At 39.1% G+C, this 14,471-nt stretch overlaps 1 pseudogene across 1 annotated transcript; it reads right to left on the bottom strand.

Moving 5' to 3' along the window:
* Positions 1-5,588: 5,588 nt before the first annotated feature.
* On the bottom strand, positions 5,589-14,214 carry LOC147911297 (centromere-associated protein E-like; annotated as a pseudogene). Its single transcript, XR_015551260.1, has 6 exons — positions 14,131-14,214; positions 13,676-13,955; positions 12,855-13,012; positions 11,675-11,966; positions 10,885-11,047; positions 5,589-5,696 (listed from the first exon to the last, which is right to left on the bottom strand). The product of XR_015551260.1 is annotated as a centromere-associated protein E-like (transcript).
* Between the last annotated feature and the right edge of the window lie 257 nt (positions 14,215-14,471).

Here is a 14,471-nt window from a genome sequence, read left to right as displayed (position 1 = left end):
ACGTCGCCACAGCATGGCTTTATGCGAGTGTGTTCCCGCACGTCCGGGATCCGAACCTGAGAACCCTGGGCCGCCGAAGCGAGCGCGCGCACTTAACCGCTACACCACCAGGCTGGCCTCTTCATGCACGTTTCTTAATCCACATTCAATACTGTGATTTTGCTCTGAAATACTGTTATACAAGATGCATCTATAACTCTGTGATGAAGCTGCAAATTGAAAAACATCAAGAAATTTCACACCTCTGTGGTTAAGTTGTGTAGCTTTTGGATGTTGAGCCATGAAGAATTCTTAGCGTCTTGTGTAGCAGGATTAACAAGGGCACCAGATGTCTGAGACATCTTCAAAGTTTGATAGTTTTTAAACAGTTTTTCATTCCTTCCTCTTTCACTGATTTCAGGTCACGTTCCCATTCTTTGGCTATGGATCGCGCATTTCTTTCCTCAAACTCTAAGTTGATTCATTCCATTTATACTCTATTGAATAAGCAAAAGACACCATTATAAGCTTCTAAAATGAATTACATATAAAAAAACAAACCAGTGCATGAAAAATACTAGAATGTCTAGGACAAGGCATATGCTGGAAATTCATTATTCTAGAAGGCATTCTAAGGTAGCGTAGTACTTTAAAACAAATGTTGAACATTCTTGGTGATTTGTGCATCAGTTCCTGACAGTTCAGATGTTTGGATATTGATGATGAGACATAAAAAGACAAAAAGAATAAGGACTAGAGAGGATTCACATTGATTTGTAAGATGATAACTTACTTTATTAGAATCTGTATGATTCTATATGAAGAGGAATCTGAAGGAATTTGTGTGGATTAAAGTCATTACATGTGTTGGGCGAACCCACATATGAATGTTATATATAAATCACTTAACTGATTGCTCCAATAGCACCAGCATACACAGTAAACTTATACAACAATCTACTTTCCTGTTTCATTTCAAACCTCAGTGTTTATAGGGAAAAGAATTCTACTAACTTTTGGTAACTAATCTGGAAAATCCTGTATTTCTGCTTACAGGGAGTAACTGTCAATCAATACCCTCTCTTTACATCAAAGGCTAACTCACTCTGAAATTATGCTCCTACCATCTTTACTTCCTATCTCCTACGGGATGTTACTTTTGCTCTCATCCATGAATGCCTTCTTGGTCTTACCTATATCTTTCTTTGTGGCATTATGGCAGTTTCTATTCTCTCAGACGTGGATCCCAATTAGCTGTGTTCTTGCTGGCACCCTGGACTCTCCTTGCTCTGGACTACCAGACCTCCCACCACACACAGTCATCAATTCCTACCTCCAGATGCTGGAAGAAGTTACGTATCCAATGATGGTCCACACTTAGCACTCAAATCCCTACATTCTAATCACAGCTGGGCCCTCAATATTATAAGGAAAACACTGAATTATATGGAGATTATCTGGTTCAAACTTACTGGTTTTATGTTTTTTTCTTCTACCTGGATTGTGGACTAGTTTTTTTTTTTTAAACAACTCATTTACGATTTTGGTTAGCTTGGGGTATTCTACAAATGTGATTAACTATCCACAGGAAAACATTTTAAAAACGCTCATCTATATATTCTCTTCAGTGTGATTTGGCATAGTTTCCAGACTAAATTGAAAGTGTGTCAGGAAAGAACTACTAACCAAACATGTGAAATATAAAACCAATCTTACAAGTTACAATATTAATCTAGCTCCCTTTGTCTAGCGGCATATATAACATAACAACACACAACAAGCAACTTTCTGGTTCCTGCCAATTTTACTTCAGGTGTAAGAGGTAGGATTTCTTCAGAAAGCAGAATGAATCTTTCTGGACTAAGTGGAAAGTAAAACAAATTAATAAACTGATCTCTGGGCAATGTTGGTTCTTATGAATCATGTCCAATAGGAGCTGGTCACCTTGGGAACAAAATGACACAAACACACATTTTTGATACCTCAGAGTTGAAGGATCAGCACTTATGATAGCGACAGCACCAAGGTGAGAAGCATGAGGCCTCTCTATTAGGTAAAGTGGGCCAGGCCCGCCCATGGCTTTACCACAGTTGCTGCCTCTTATAGCCCTGAAACAGGAGTTCACATCTCACCCTGCCTGAGGCTACTTGGGGAAAAGGCCCAATTCCCTACCAGGAAGCAAGTGATGACAGAGTGAGAGGGCAAGAAGATTCAAGATTTCACAAGTGGAAAGCGGATTATTCATACACCAAGATTTTATTATCTTCTTTACAAGTATATTTAATTATCTTAAGGAAGCATAACAAAAAGTTAGGGAGGAAGGACATGTTTTACAGAGTCAATTTTTTCAAATAAAAAAATAAAGTATATAAAAATAAATGAAAGAAAATATACTTAAAATTAAGGTTTCTCTAAGTCTTTTTAAGAATGAGGTGACAAAAATTAAAGCAAACAATAAAAGAATACAGTAGCACAAAAAGATTACTACTTACAGTTATTTTTTTATTATAAAAGTTATTCACTTGACAAATCCTATCATTTTCTTTCTGGATGCCATTTTTAGAAGTTGTTTCTATATATCAAAATGAGTATTCAACCACTCTTCCAAAATCAGGTCATTTCTTTCCTATTACATAGTACTTGTTGAAATTCAGTCTTTATGCTGTGGAAGTCACTTCTTCTGAAAAATCTTTGAGAATTTCTGTTAATGAAAAATAAGAGTGAATCTCCCTTACCATTAGGCAAGTTTTTATCTAAATATCATACAAATATCGCAAAAGGGGAAAATAACCTTTACTGAACTCTCTGTATTCTTAATATTTTGAACATAATTCTAATTTATTCTAATTATATTAGAAATATAATTCTAATTTAAATCTCTACTTATTTGAATAACAATAAAAATTTTGGCAGTATAGGCTATGTGACGGAGGCACATCTATATAAGTTCTGCCTGCTAGCATTAAAACCTGTTCAAAACTATGAATTGTGACTAATAATCCACAATATATATGAAGTGCCTCCTGATGCAGATTTTTCTATGCATACAGCAGGCCTCTCCATGCGCCCCTGGGAAGTGGATGGGCCTCACACTGCTGGGATTGAGAGCAGTGGACATTCAAGTTGAGTTGTTACAATAAAATGTTTCTGACTCCCAAAGTCACAGATCTAGGAAGCTTTAGAAGGCGATTTGGAAAAAATATGCTGGGCTTCTGGGCACAAATTCCTACTTGCTGATGTTAAGTCTATGTTTCTGTGTCTGGGGAGTTCATTGAGAGAAAGCTGGGTGTCTCGACTTAAACTCCCTTACATCTGCTCCAGCTGTCCTTCTGCAATCTATTTTTTAATTTACGTGAATGAAAATGGTTTCTAAGCACAAGGAAAGGTACTTTCTTACTTGATGGTGCCTTTAAATCAAATTAAATCCATTTTAAGGAAATTATACCTCAATAATAGTAGATCCATTTTCTGCCCCAACTGGAGGTCCCTTTAATTCTCTAGATGGTATATCATCAATCTTTGTTAGAAGGTGCTGTATTTTAATTAGCAGTTCACTTTGCTTTTCCACTTCATCAATAAAAATCATTTCAAATTTACTGATGGATCTGCTATGTTGTTCTTCCTTTATCTTTGTAATCGTGGGCTTAAAACAATGGACTATGCAGTGTGCCTATTGAAACAAATTGGGAAATGAAACTTTTATCACATTTAGAGTGTTTTAAACCCTTGAGACTAAGAGGTAGGATGGCATGTCTCGCTTATCTGTAGCCTCTGATTTATGAGGAAGAAGGAAAGAGCCCTCTCTCCATTTCCCAACTTTCTCCTCATGCGTCTTGGGACAGTAACTTCCAGACCCTCTGGTTTTCTTATTTCTGACTTCCTACCGATACATACCGCATGGACGCCTCTACAGTTACCCTCCAGATCCAATATCGCTTAAAAATGTAACATGATCCCGCTCTCTATAAATCCAACTTTTTCTATTGCCCTCTTTTTTGGTTAATAACATCGACTTAATTATCGGGTTTTCTCCAGTAAATAGACACCTGAGATTCATTTTAACATCCTCTCCTGCACTCCCCTCGATTGGGCAACAACATGGGTGTCCATGCCCGAAGATTTTCTTGTCAAGTGTATTTAGATGTCTGGCTGCACGCCTGACATTTGAGATGCCCTATGTTCTATGCACGCCATGAACTAAGTTCTGAGATCTGGACTGTCAGGATTTTTGGAAGAATATCAGAGCCTGAGGGGCAATTCATCTAGGTAGGGAAGATACCCACCCCTTACTTCCTCCAACTTCCCCATTCCTCAGCCTCTTATAATCTGGTCTTCTTCTCTAACCGGCCAGCCAAAACTGCTCTGACACAATGTTTACCAGTGAGCTCCTATTATCAACAACCAGGGAATGTCTTCATTCCATGTTCTGGCTACCCGGAAGCATCTGCCATTCTCGGCCCACTTTCATCTTTTGACATACTCTCCTCCACTGACTTGAAGCTTGTGATGGCACTTTTGTTTCTGGTTCTCTCCCGTTCTCTCTGACTTTTCCAACCAACTTGAACCCACGTGTGTAGCTCTCTTTTCTGCTACTGCCTCTTGAGAAACTGATCTTTTTCCAGAGTTCTCTTTTGTATCTTCCACCTCTACTATACTTTCTGGGTGGCCTCACCATACACCTGTTGTACTATCTATCACCAAATGCTTGATGGATCCCACATCATGTATATCTCATGAGTTCTGATTTTTCCTCCCGAAACCCTTCAGATTCACAACCAAATGCCCTACGATGGGTTCTCTTCCTGGATGTTCCATTATGGGTATTTGATCTCAAAACATCTCGTGACTAAACACCCGGATCTCTCCTCCCGTCTCACCTGACTTGCTCCTTTTCCGTTTTTTCTATATCAGTTAATGGCACCACCATCCACAAACCTGGCTAGCTTCCAAATCCCGGGACTCGGCCTAAATTTCTTTCATCCTTTCCATCCCCATGAATCCTTCCCTGGTAGCGAACATACAACATCTCATCTGGACAATTTGCTTCAGTCTCTTCTCTCTGACACCGGGCTTATCATTCCCTTGCAGACTCATTTCCTCTTTGTCTGTACTGAAGTCTCTAAAACAGTAATCTCATTGTGTTACTGCCACCACTTAAAACAACCAGTCCAATGGCTCCTTCCTCATCTGCAAAATGAACTTCAAGCTTTTACTTTGTTTGAATTGCCCAGCCTCCAGTACAGTCTTGTCTTCTGGAACTTGTCCTCTGGTGTGTCGGTGGCACCTGGGCACTGCTTCCACCACTGCACTCCTCTTGTCTGTCCACATGTCTGCCTTCACCCACTGGACCAGGAGAGCTGGAATGTTACTCATCTCTGTCTCCCCAGCACCTGACAGTGTCGGGGCCACAGGCAGAGCTCAGGTTTGTTGAATGAGCAGGACCCAGATGCAACGAGGATCCTGCACACACTATTCTCAGACTCCACGCCATCTTTGTAGACCAGTAGTAAAGACACTAAATAGCAACATGCCAACTCCCAGAGCAGGACCTAAATACACTGAAGTTTTGTAACTGAAATCTATAGCAATATTTTATGAAGAATCATTCACTAAACAAGGTGGTACCTGAGTTTCTTCACGACTCTGTTCTGGAACTCCATGGAGACATCTCTGGTTGGTGGTGAGAAGTTTCTGGAATCTGTCTGGTTTGTGTGGAGCTGGAAGCCAGAGGTTTGCTTTTACTCTCACTGAAAGCTCTCTTTGGGTTTCACTTTCCCTCTCCAAGTCAAGAGAGAGTCCATTTAAGCACTTTCTCAGAATGACTCTCCATCTCTGAGCATCTCTTCTTAGAAGCTCCTAAAGAAAATGAGAATTGATTCAATTTAATAATTCACTCTCTACCTTTTAACAATAACAAGTAATGGTCCTAGCCCTGGAATCTGTAACAAAACTTATGCTTAACACTTACTGTAGGGCAGACACAAATTAAGCACTTTTGTTGTTTAAAAACAAAAGGAAAACATTGTTGACTGGATTATAGAAATAATATATGCTAAATCATTGTGGAAATTTAAAAGCTTAAACAACTATAACAAAAGAAAGTCCAGAAATAACCATTGTTATCATTATGATACATTTTCTTTTAGTCTTTTGAACATCCATGATCTGAATGAGCACTTACAAAGTCTGAAGAGAAATCTGTATGAATCTCAATCTAGTATGTACTGTAGCTCCAGGCTGAATGCTGCTTCTGGTGACAGTGTATATGTGTGAGTTCGCAGACACAAGTGACTAGAATCACACAAGTTACATGCCAGCCTGGTGTAGCCTCTCTCCACATACTTCTAGTGTCTGCTCTAGACTCAGAACTTTCTCACCTTTTATCAGAGTGGGAGAGCTCAGGAAACTCTAGCCCTGCACTCTCTTCCTGACTGGGGAAATCCTCGAGCCATTTTCCCAACCACAAAATGAAGACTACAATTGCCACAAAGCTTTCTAGGGGATTAGGTAAAATATTAGATAATATCCATATCTGTATAATCTATGAAAAATACATACAGACATTTAGCAGTTTAAAGGAAATAAAATTATATTTGTAAAATGTTTCTATACCCAAGTTTTAAACTTAGACTTGGTTTTGATGCTGTGGCCCTGGATATCCAGTTCCCCTACATTAAACCCCCCTACATTGTTTAACATGAGTTAAAAACCAAAAGCACTCATCCCCTTTCCCCTGCTTCTTTCTAACCTACATTCATACGTAAACTACCAGCTTTTTAAACCTTTTGTATCTACCTGGAACTTCACAGGGCAAATAGAAGTTACAAATTGTTATGAGCCCAGGTGGCCCTCATTCTTTGCTAACATTTTGGCTAGTTAGGAGGTCCTCAGTTTTGTTACAAGGGAAAACTGAGCATCCAGAGAATATCAAGAAGCTGAGAAGCTTCCCAGACCCCCAACTCCCTTGGCTTCCTGGCGCCAGAATCCACACCTCCACCAGGGAGGAGACAACCAAGGACACCCACTCATGGATTCTTCCACCTCGCCATCCCCTGTCCCTGTCAGCAAGGCCAAATGCAGGCTAGTGGGGAGAGGCACCCGACCAGCAAGCCCACAGTGCCCCTCATATAATCACTCACAGGGTCCGAGATGACGCAGAAAGCCAGTTTTGTGGAACCCAACATGCCTGGTCTGCAGGCACGGATAAGGAACAAATAAGGATAACAACCGACTACGAGGCCAGAACGTCCTGCTGGGACCCTTGCACAGTCGTGACACTTGCACAGTCGCTTCCTCGACACCTGTGGTCAGGACCACCACACCTTTCTCTCCTTTTGATCTCCCCTTTAAAAACTCCTGCTTGTAAGCTTTTCAGGGAGTTCGGTATTACAGCGTGAGCTGCCCATCTTCCTTGCTCTGTGCTTAGCAATAAAATTCCTCCTTTCTTCCCCCTACACCTGATGTCAGAGATTGGCTTCTGTGCCCACAGGTGAGTGAACTCACTTCAGGTTCGATATCGCTCTTCCAAATCCTGATTCCACTAATTTACCAGCTATGTGACCTTGGACAATGACTAACCTTCCCCGGGCCTCTGTTTCTTTGGTTTAAGAATGGAGGAACACAACCTGTCTCATTTAAGTGAAAGCACCCTGGCCCAGTGCCTCAAGTGTGGGGGCAGACACCCATTAAGTCTGGGCCCACAAGCTCAACTGCCCAGTAGGGCCAGGCAGATGACATCTGGGCTAGGAAGTACAGAGGGAGGAACACTCACGCTCAGTCAGGCACTCAAACAACACATTTTAGTTCAGGGTGCTAAACAACAGAGTAAGGGCTTCTGACAATAGCCAATGAGCTCTTTTTTTAATAATTTTAAGGAAAAGCCTTAGATAGATGTTCAAGTTAATCTGGGAGGTTGGAGAGGGGATTCCCACTGCCTTTTGGTCTAGGGAGGTCACATTATGGTATGGAGCAGCATTGTCTCATCATTCGCTTTGTACTTTTAGTAAATACATTATTAAATGCTGACTTCTTGTAGGATTACCGTGCAAGTAAGTGATATAGCCATAAAAACACAAAAAGTCTTTAGGGATCTTGTAGTTCCAATAGGGGTGAAGGAAGTAAATCCTGTTCACTTTACTCCTCACCACATGTTCAGAATCCACACACTTCCTCGCTAAGCTTCTCCACTGCTGCAGCTCTGGGCCGAGCCACCACCATCTTTATGATTTGGACACTAGTGCTTTCCACAGTCTCCCTGCTTTCACTCTATTCTCAACACAACCATCAGAGCCATCTCTTTTTTTTTTTTTGTGAGGAAGATCAGCCCTGAGCTAACATCCATGCTAATCCTCCTCTTTTTGCTGAGGAAGATCGCGCCCGCGCTAACATCTATTGCCATTCCTCCTCCTTTTTCCCCAAAGCCCCAGTAGATAGTTGTAACATGTCATAGTTGCACATCTCTTCTACTTGCTGTATGTGGAGCGCGCCTCAGCATGGTCGGAGAAGTGGTGCATTGCGTGCGCTCGGGATCCGAACCCGGCACGCCAGTAGCGGAGCGCGCGACACTTAACCTATTCAAGGCCACAGGGCCGGCCTCTTGTAGCCATCCTCTTTAACCTTGTAAGTCAGACCACGGCTCTGTCATGCTCAAAACTCTCCAGTGGATCTCCATCTCAAGCCAGGGTAAAACCCAAAGTCCTTTTAAGGCCCCACAGCCTGCTTTCCTCACCCATTAATCTCTTGACCTTGTTCCTCGGCGTTAGCGTTTCCCCTTGTTGATGCTGCTGGAGCCCACCAGGCAGCTTCTGCCTCAGGAGCTCTGTCCTGGCTGTTCTCCCTGACTGTGCTGCTCTCCACCACACACCTGCATGGCTCGACTCCTTGACCTCTTTTAGGTATTTGCTCAAATATCACCTTTCCAGTGAGGCCTTAAAATCACAAACCCCACTGTTTTATTTGTGTATATACGTAACATACGCGACACACATACATACTCATACTAGATTATAAAGTTTAGAAGAATATTGAGCATTATCTATTCATTCCACAGAGGTTCCTGTGGATTCCACAGGCCTTTGGAAGGGGCTGCAAAATATTCATTTGTAATTTTGAACAGGGGGCACTTACTTTTATCCTGTAAAGCACTTTTCTCTCAGGCTTTCTGTAAGGTGCTGCTTTCCATCACATAGAAAACGCTTTTTCATATTTTTAATACTCTCTTCCAGTTTCTGCTTGGTCCTCCTTGGATACAAATAAATAAACAAGGCTTCAGCTGTAACTACATTCACATGTAAATGTCTAATCATACACTTTCTCAATGACACCTTTTACATCAAGTTTCAATGATGGAATTAAATATTACACTTGTAACACAAAAAAGTGGGAAACCACTAATGTTTTGGAGATAGAATCTGTTCCTGTAACCTTCACAGTTGCAAATTAGGTTTTAGATTTATTTCTGGTTCCTACTTCTTTCCGTATAAATCTCTGCATTAGAATCTGTATTGCTGCCAACTAAATACACTAGCACAACTCATCTGTACTATCTACGTTTTGTGGCTTCCAAGCCCTAGCTTCATAGATTGCTTTGAGCTCTTAGCACCTGGGAATTGCAGAAAATTCATACAATTCTACTTACATTCTCAGTATTTCTGATTGGGAAAAGTATTAAAACAAAACATTTTCTCTCATTTGTTTATCTTGCACACTGCAGTAATTCCTAGAAGAATGACTAATAGTTCAATGGAATATTTGTTCAAAGAATTTAAATCTCTTGTAAATTTAGTTAGGGTCCACATAAAGATGATTCCCAAGTGTCTGATGTTTCTATTGAGACTGCAGATGATACTGTTTTCCACTTTATTCTTTTCTTCAATATTGAAATATGAGAATGAAAAGATTTTTATAGATTTCATAAAATTTCTTATTGGTCTGAATTTTACATTACTTTTAGAGGATTCAATCAGGTGGTTTTTAAGATATATGATTCTGAATATCTGTTAATAGTCATACTAGAACAATTTCCTTTTGTATATTCATCTCTGCCTTTTTCCTTCTAACTCACCAACAAGAGCCCATGTCTAAATCTACATGTAGAGATAGATGGGGCATTTAATCTTTTGTAAATCTAATCCTTCAAATATGTCTCCACTGAGAATAATGCTACTTCTTGGTTTAAAAACTCTTTTAGAAATTTCATTAAAGAAAATAATGTGCTTTATTTACTAATCTTTTCTTAAAAATAAAGGATTAAAATGATTTTCTGAAAACATTTTGGCTTCTTTTAAAACTGTACTGCCTGTTGGTGTGAAAATTATAGTAATAGTTTTTCCCATTATCCTTCACTGTCTGTGAGAAATTTCCAGAAAAAAAGTAAAAACATTGTTACCCTTTTTCAAAAAGTCTCATTCTTATAAATAGTTACTAGATAGGGTAGATTCTGAACTCACTCTAGCCCTCATTTCTCTTAAGTTTTCTGAATTGGTCTCTTTCCATTTTGAGAGACTCCTTTATCCTCCTTAGCTCATCTCTCCTTTAGCTGCAATTCTTATTTCTGCAAGGCTTTCATGAAGTGTCTTAGTCAAGTGTGTTATCCATTTCCACACTTTATAGATAAATTTTGGGCCTCAAACTGCTTCTTCATTTGTTCCATTTCATTCATTTTTTTATGAGTTTTACTGACATCTTTCATTTTAAGAAGTTGAAGCTCTTTTTTCTGGAGTTCTTGAATCTTGAGATAATTATAAAACAAGTTAGAATGCAAACAGAATTCCTTCAAGGAAGGAAAACAGTGTCTATTTGTTACATACAAGCACATATCTATGTCCACATATCTATTTCTATCTCCTTTCATTCCACAAATAATTTTGGACACAATTACTCCCAAAAGAACAAAACAACACATACCTTTTTCTGTAATTCACCTTTAGATTTATTTAAATCATTTTGAATATTTGAAATTTGACTTGTCTTTTTTTCTGGAAACTCTTTCTCTTGAATTTATCAATAGTTTCTGGTGTTCTTTCAAATGCATACGAGCAATTTTTAGTTCTTGTTGTGTTTCCAGATCCTTTTTATTATTAGAAGAAATTGAGAAATATGATAATATAAAGACACATTACCTTTTCTTAATGATGAACCAGTTAAACAAAGTCTTAAAAATGCATGTTCATAGTTAAAAGCCACCACCACACCACCCCAAATCAGAACAGTACAGAAGGATAAAAAGTAAAAGTTCCTGTCTCTCGCTCTCACCCTTCCTAGTCCTGTTCCCTGCTGAACTGGGCCACTTGCTCTTCTCCTTTCAGACCACTTGGACACCTTTCTGGATCAATGTCACATAAAAGTGCCCCATTCCTAATGCTTAGTATTCCACTATACACACAAACCCCACTTAGCCAGCGCCTTATGGCAGACGCTGATTGCTCCTTGAGTTTGTTTACCACAAAACAATGGTGCAGAGAATGCTGCAGTATTTCTGCCCAAATGTGTGAATATATTGGTAGGATAAATTCCTAAAAGTGGAATTGCTGTAACAAAATGTATATGCTGATAAATTTTTAATAAGATATTGTCAAACTGTGTCCCTAAAAGGTTACAATGTTTACATTTTCACCAACAGTACCATTTATTTAAAAGAGAAGGAAGCTTCTTGTATTAACATGTTTACTGGATAGGAGGAAAGAGCACAACTCACTCTAGCTATGGTTTCTTGTAAGGTTGCCTTGAGTTGGTCTCTTCTCCAGTTTGAGAATCTCTTCTACTCTTTCTTAGATTATCTCTTTCTTTCATTACAGATTTCATTTCTTCACGGTTTTCATGAAGTTTCTGAGCCAAATTTAAGTTCTCCATTTCTAGTTTATCCAGAGTTAAACTTTGGGCCTTGAATTGTTTCTTCAATCGCCTATTTCAGACATGTTTTTCTGTGTCTCACTGACATCTTCTTTTAACTTAAAAAGTTGATGTTCATTTGCTTTAAGTTCTTGGATCTTAATCATAAAATAACATGTTAGGATACAGATGGTTTTTAAGGGAAAGATAAAGAATAGTTTCTAAACTGATTAAGACAATAGGCTTCCCATCGCCACTCATTAACATTCTGCATAATTCCACACAGAATTTATTTTCTTTTTTTTTTTGTGAGGAAGATCAGCCTTGAGCTAACATCTGCCAGTCCTCCTTTCTTGCTGAGGAAGACTGGCCCTGGGCTAACATCCGTGCCCATCTTCCTCCACTTTATATGGGACACCATCACAGCATGGCTTGACAGGCAGTGCATCGGTGCACGCCTGGGATCCGAACCCCGGGCTGCCGCAGCAGAGCGCGCGCACTTAACAGCAACGCCACCGGGCCGGCCCCAGAATTTATCTTCTTTTGAGGTATAATATACATAAGCACGCTAATCTTAAGTGTATAGCTCAATGATTCTTGACATATGTATACATCTATGTAATTACAACCCAGATTAAAATACAGAACATTTCTAGCACCCCACAAGGTTCCTGTGTGCCCCCTTACTGGAGCCAACCACTATTTTGACCTTGATCATGCTAGATGAGTTTGCCTGTTTGTGAACTTACAAATCACAATGTATGTATCCATTCTCCTGTTGATAGGCATTTGAGTTGTTCTCAGTTTTTCACTATCATGATTAGAGCTGCTATGAACATTCTTGTACATATCTTTATGTGGACGTATGCATTCTTTTCTCTTAGCTACATACTCACATATGCTGGGCCACAGGCAGGTATACGTTCAGTGTTAGTAAACATGGCCAAGCTGCTATCCAATGTGGCTAAACTATTTTACATCCCCAAAGGATTTTAGGCACAAATAAGTCAAATATCGAATCAAATAAGCCTCCCTTCCCCCAATACCTTTGCTTGTAATTTAGTGTTTGAATTTTCTAAATCCACTTGCATATTTGACATTTCATCTGTCTTCTCAGAAACAATCCTCTGAGTTGATCAATAATTTCCTGGTGCTCTTTCAGATGCATGTGAGCAATTCTTAGTTCCTCTTGTTTGTCCAGATTCTTTATCATTAGAGAATTTTAAGAACAGTGACATATCTTAATGTTAACTGGTATTTTTTTAATGAAAATGATGTATTTTCTTAGTAAAAATAATAAAACTATTACTTCTTACTCTACATCTTTGTTGTTAGAAAGTCATAAGCTTTTCCTCCCTGCCCCCACCTCCCCACAACCAACTCCTACTTCCCAGAGGCAAACATATTACACACGTACTATTCTACAGCTTGCTTTTCCCCCTAAGGGTTATTTTGAGCTTCCATGTTAGGACATTCAAATCTATTCCATTTTTTTATTATGTGCTGCATAGTATTCTGACATATTGCTTGTGTTTACCCAGTTTCCTTCTGATGGACATTTAGATTATTTCCCATTTTTTATTACAAATTGCTACAATGAACAACCCTATGGTATGTGTATTTGTTATGTGTGTACATACATATATATATACTTATCTTAACAATTGATTAAGTGTACATCTAGGATAAAGTCTATAAAGAAAATACTGGTTACAGAATTTAAAATTTTCAAGAACAATACCATATAACATGCCTAAAAGGCTATATCAGTTCACGCACACCAACAGTACCACTCATGTCAAAGAAGGCTCACTGCTGTCAGAAAACCCCACGCCTCCTCACTAGGGAGGGAATGAGTGTAACTTACTTTAGCTTCCATCTATCTCAGGCTTTCCCTGAGCTGGTCTCGCTCCATTTTGAGGGTTTCCTCCACTCTTCTGAGACCATCTCTTTCCTTAGTAACAAGTTTTATTTCTTCAAGGTTTTCAAGATGTTTCTGAGTCACCCTGAACTTCTCTGCTTCTATACTTTCCAGGGTTGAATTCTGGGCCTCTAATTGCTTCCTGAATTGCTCTGTTTGATGTGTATTTTCCTGAGATCATTTTTGCCTTAAGAAGTTGATGTTCCTTCTCTTGAAGTTCTTGGATCTTGAGATAATCATACAATAAATTATGATACAGATATTGATAAAAAGCTAAATAACAGTTTCTAAATTAAGTAGGCAAATCTTTACTTGTCTTCAATTTCAGGCTAATTCATATCCTGTTTCATTACACAAAAGTTTGATTCAAACTCTCACTCAGATAACAATTAAAAAAATACCTGTGCTTTTAAGGCAGTATTTGCCTTTTCTAACTGTATTTGCATATTTGACATTTCATCTGTCTTCTGAAACAACTTCTCTGAGTTTATCAATAGTTTCTTCATGCTCTTTCAGATGCATGTGAGCAATTCTTAGTTCCTCTTGTTTGTCCAGGTCCTTTATTTTAGAGAAAGAAAATAATACATTCAGAGTAATACAATTCAAACAGTACGTAGAAAGGTACAGAGTAAGAAGTAAAAATTCTCCTCCCTCCTTATGCCTCCCAGTCCTCATCCTCTAAGTTACTTTTAGATGTCAATACATGCTAGATATACCACTTTGCAACTTACCTTCATCCCTA

Source organism: Ceratotherium simum, unplaced genomic scaffold, assembly GCF_057802395.1.
Source record: "Ceratotherium simum simum isolate JZ-2026a unplaced genomic scaffold, ASM5780239v1 HiC_scaffold_44, whole genome shotgun sequence".
In the NCBI taxonomy this organism is placed as follows: Eukaryota; Metazoa; Chordata; class Mammalia; order Perissodactyla; family Rhinocerotidae; genus Ceratotherium; species Ceratotherium simum.
Note: the sequence above shows the minus strand (reverse complement) of the source record. Positions and strands in the feature narration are given on the sequence as shown.